Genomic DNA, 5057 nt, shown 5'->3' on the forward strand with positions numbered 1-5057 from the left:
AAGATTCCATTTATTAGTTAGGCCTTAAGTATAAGAATAAAAGAAAATTTTAGAAACTAGTTAACACTACCAGCCTGAATTTGTTTTCACTTGTGCATGTCTAACATAAGCAATTTCAACATGAAGTATATATTTAAAATTAACATTTTTTCTAACTTTTTAACTCATACACAAGCCAAGTGTTTACTCTTAATCATGGAATCAACTTATTTCTGAAAATAACCTATAGAAATAGTATGTAAACACACATACCTTTGAGATATATTAAGAACATCCTATATTCTGTGGATCAAAATGCAAATATCTCTGTAACATATGTAAACTAACACATTAATTTGGGATATACGGATACATTACTATATGCATACATATGTACACCATAAAATAAATTCTGACAATGTTCTTAATGATATCATACTTCCCAGCCTCAACTACTAGAAAAAGAAAATTAAAACTTTGTTTAAAAAACAGTTTTTATAGTAACTTTGCAAGTGAAAACAAAACAAACAAACAAAAATCAATGCTCCTTTTTATACTGGACTGAGCTCTAAACAATTCATAATCAAGAATCTCTTCAGCCATTCCCCAGTATCACAGAAAATATAATTTTCTCTCTATTCAAGAAGTCTGTTCATTTCTGGTGTTTTGTCTTAAAAACTGCATTTCAAGATACCAGGTAGCCATGCTAGTTAAATTCTTCCAGCTGCCCACTTGCACCTAATGTAACCATACAGGTTGGCACCCTGTAGCACCACACCCATGATAACCATGCCAACCATTTTACTCTGAGGGAGAAGAAAGCACTAAAGGCAAATATCACTCACAGCACTGTACAGGCAATTAGTCCTAACCAAAAGATTCTTGATTCAACTTTTGAAACAGTTTTATTCTCCTGAGGAGATGCCTTCCTGGACTCAAACACCCAATGACTCTTTCTATCCTCATCAATATGATTCCACCACCCAAGGCCTACCATCAGTCTCTACCTGTGGCATTCTTCACTGCCCAAAAGTCACGTGACAACAACAAGATAATTGTCACCATACAAGCAATAAAGCTGCTGCTGAGCAATTCAGAGAGAAGATAGACTATAATGGCAGAGACTCAGAAGAACAAATGGAAAAATCATGCCACTGGGTGTCGGATTTTAGATTTTCTTGGTCTATTAGTTGTCTCTTCTTCTGCATCAAACAATGAAACATCTTCAGTGTCATCATTGCTGTCCTGACTGCAAGGCTCTGCCAGAGTCTCCTATTCCTACATGATTGCAGGGTACCCCTACAGGGCAGCTCACAAGGGAGCTGAAGAGGTGCCCGGAGGCCGCACCCCTTTCACTTCCTTGCGTGCATGACGTGCAAGATGGGCCGAGGAAAAAGACCACCCGCACCCCACCCACCACACAGAGCATTTCTACAGCCCAACATCGGATCTGCCCAGCGCTGGGCATTGGTTGAGGATGGGCTTCTCCTCTCCACACCTCCAAGCTTCCCGAGGCCTTCCCTATGAGGGCCTCGGAGCACCCAGATCACCTCCGCGACAACTACCCTTGGTCCTCCATCCTTCCCGCCCACTCAGCTCTTCCTCAAGACGGACAGCCAGAGGGGACACCACACAACCACCCCTGTGTACCCGGCTCACTCCACAAACCCTGCAGGAGGGACCCTTCCTCCCGCCAAGCCTAGGCCACCCGCTCTCCGTGCCCACAGCCCCTCACCTCATGTTTCTAATTTCTTAATAATTTTCTAATCTATATTATAACCATTTTCTCCTTCTAAATGGTCATCAAAGTCTTTTTTTATTGTTCTGAGAGGATATTTAATGTGAATATACTTTTATGATGTGACACATCTGCTCACAATAGGCTATTTCTATTGTAAGAGATTTTGATTCTGATATTTTGATAGTATAATGTGAATGTACTTTATGATATGACACATCTGGTCACAATAGACTATTTCTATTGTAAGAGTATTTTGATTATTAACTGGTTTTCAGGCTTAACATTTTCCTAAGAGTGGTGATGGTTCACTTTCTATTTGATTACACAAATAAGGCACTGATTTAAAAAAATATTGTGGTGCTAGGGATCAAACCCAGGGCCTCCTGAATTCTGGATAAGGTATGCCACCACTGAGCTACATCCCAGCCCCATAGATTCTTTGTTTTTGTTAGCTTTATGACTAGCTATATCAATGAGAAACTTACATAGAAATTCAACTACATTTGAAAACATTAAAGAGTTTGGGCATCCAATATTTTTATGATTTCTAAAATATAATTTCCCCGTAAAACACGAGAATATCTAAGATCACTCATAATGCATGCTTCCATTGATGTTTCTCTAGTTTTACCACTTCTGAAGAACGTCATGGAGGAAACTGACTATGATATTCTTTTAAATTTTTCTTTTTTTAGAAAGCATCATAAGTTATTGTCACAAATTCTGTTTACATTTTTTGTTTAAATATTTTTCCTAGTGGCAAATATTTGATGCTATTACTGTTGAAGGGTATACATAGAAACAAACGAAAGATAAGACTCCCTTGGGATCAATGATTCATTCACAATGAATCAATCTGCTCTTGTAACATATTTTTTATCATGACTCTTTTGAAAAAGTTCAACCATGACTTGAAATAGTGTCTCTAAAACATAGATTTTTTTTCTCTAAAGTTTTGAAATTTTTAGAGAGAAAATCCAGAACCCAGAAATAGCAAAATAAATAATGATAAATAAGTTTAAACATATTATTACTTTAACATAAAACATATAAAATAAGTATTTATCTTACATTATCTTACATTATCTTACATTTTTGTTATAAATGCTCTTAACAAAATGCAGAACTAGTTAAGAATGTCAATTATTAGTAATTGACATTCTGAGTAATTAAATGAGCAGGTGTTTGAAAAATATAGCCATGTCTTAAGATTTTATTTTAGAGTAGTTTTATGTTTACACAGAAATTGCAAAGAAAATGCAGAGATCTACTATGTAACTTCTACCCAGTTTTTTTGCTCTTATGACTTACGTGAGCTATCTCAGATGTGTTAACTTCATACATGATTTTTCATGATAAACAGATACTGATATGCTCTTATTAACTAATGTCTGTGTTTCCTTTGAATTCTCAGTACAGCCTCTTTCAGTTCCAGGACCCCATCTAAGATTCCACAAGACAGTCATCCTGTCTCCATAGGCTTTTCTTCGTAGCGACAGTTTCTCTGACCTTCCTTTCTCTGATGCCCTTGATGTTTGAGGAGGACCTGACAGTTGAGGAGTACCTATCAGGTACTTTTTAGATTTTCAGTTGATGTTTTTCTCATATGTAGACAGGTTATGGATTGGGGAAAGCAGATTACAGATGAAGTGCTATTCTCCATTTCATATCCTCAAGGTGCTCACCTGACTGATGTAGTGTTTGCCAGATTTCTCACTGTGAAGTTATGTTTCTCTACATGTACACATTATATATATTGTTTTGGAGTAAGTCACTATGCAGAGCCCCCTCTTAAGGAGTGGGAAGTTAGGCCTAACTCCTTGAGGGCCAAATGTCCACCTCAATTACTTGAAATTCTGCATAAGAGGTTTTTATTTAGCCTCTTTTGTTTATCTGTTTAGTCATTTACTTGTAAATAAATGAGCATCTGGATATTTACTCCAAGATTTTGTTTGTTATCCAACTCTATAGTGCTTTGTTGCTTACTTCATTCCTGCTTGAAGCCTTTGGGAATAGCTTTGACCATTCTTTCCACTGGGAGTTCTTTCTATTGTTTCCTGTTTTCTTTTAACAGGAAAGAATAGTATAATACCCTCAATTAGGCCTTTTACACTTATAAAACATTTCACTGAGGCTTTAAGTACAATATAATATTCTTATGAAGACTCTAACATATATAGTACGCACTGAAATAATATGAGTTTGTTATCAATAAATATCATTAATGATACCACTGGCTGATATCACATACACATTGAGACCCCTAGAAAATAGCATGTCAAACCTTCAAACTCATAAGATATCCTCACAGAGAACTAGAAAAAATATGATATCTTCATTGAGGCATTTGACACATATATGAAATCCTTGTGGAAGCCTATGTCACATAAAAATATTCTCAATAAGTTCTCTAAAACTCACATAAAAACTAAGTTCTTTGACACCTATAATATTTTCAATGAGTCCTCTACACATATAATCAATGAGGACTCTGACATATAATGTCCTCACAGAGGTTTCTAACATGCTCAATATCATTACTGAGGCCTGTGTCAGTCATAAAATATCCATGAGAGCCTATGACAAATAAGGAAAAAACACATTGAGGCCTCTGAAACACAATAATATTTTTATTCAGAGCTCTAACTAAACACATGAAACTATTTAAAAAGGCACTGTCTTCACTGAGGGCTCTGACATATATTACTGACTAACTCTTTTGACAACTATAATATTCTCAGAGGAGACTCTAAAACATATGATATCATAAGTCCTTTGACACAAGTCCCATTGTCACTAAGGATTCAAATGCATTTAGTATTCTCACTGAGGCATGTGACCCTAATGGTATCCTCACTGAGGCTGTTGACAATAATGCAGTACTGGTACTGAGACATCTGACTCAGGAATAGCTTTGCTGAGGTGGCTGGTGCATTTAAAATACTCCCTGAAACATCTGAGAGGTATAATATACTCCCTGAGGCCTCTAACTTCCTGAGGTCTTTGAAATATTTAATATCTACATTGACACCTACAGTATCTATAAGAGTCATACTGAGGTCTCTAATAATAACAATAAACTATTGGAGACATCTGAGATGTACAATTGGATAACAGAGGTCTCTTGCACTTAGAATGTCTTCTTGATGCCTCTGGCACTGCCATCATGTACTCACAGAGGTCCCTTTCTATAGGAGAAAACTGAGGCCTCTGACAAGTATAGTAAGTTTACTCCCAACTCCCAAAACATAATGTCAAAGGTGAAGCCTGTGACAAACACTCTATATTGTCACTGAGGAATCTTCCACATATCGTCATTGAGGCCACTGCCATGAAC

At 36.6% G+C, this 5057-nt stretch overlaps 1 pseudogene; it reads right to left on the reverse strand.

Annotated features, from left to right (window-relative positions):
• Positions 1–618: 618 nt before the first annotated feature.
• On the reverse strand, positions 619–3064 carry LOC144251908 (Golgi apparatus membrane protein TVP23 homolog B-like; annotated as a pseudogene).
• Between the last annotated feature and the right edge of the window lie 1993 nt (positions 3065–5057).

This window comes from Urocitellus parryii, unplaced genomic scaffold (assembly GCF_045843805.1).
Source record: "Urocitellus parryii isolate mUroPar1 unplaced genomic scaffold, mUroPar1.hap1 Scaffold_276, whole genome shotgun sequence".
Taxonomy (NCBI): Eukaryota; Metazoa; Chordata; class Mammalia; order Rodentia; family Sciuridae; genus Urocitellus; species Urocitellus parryii.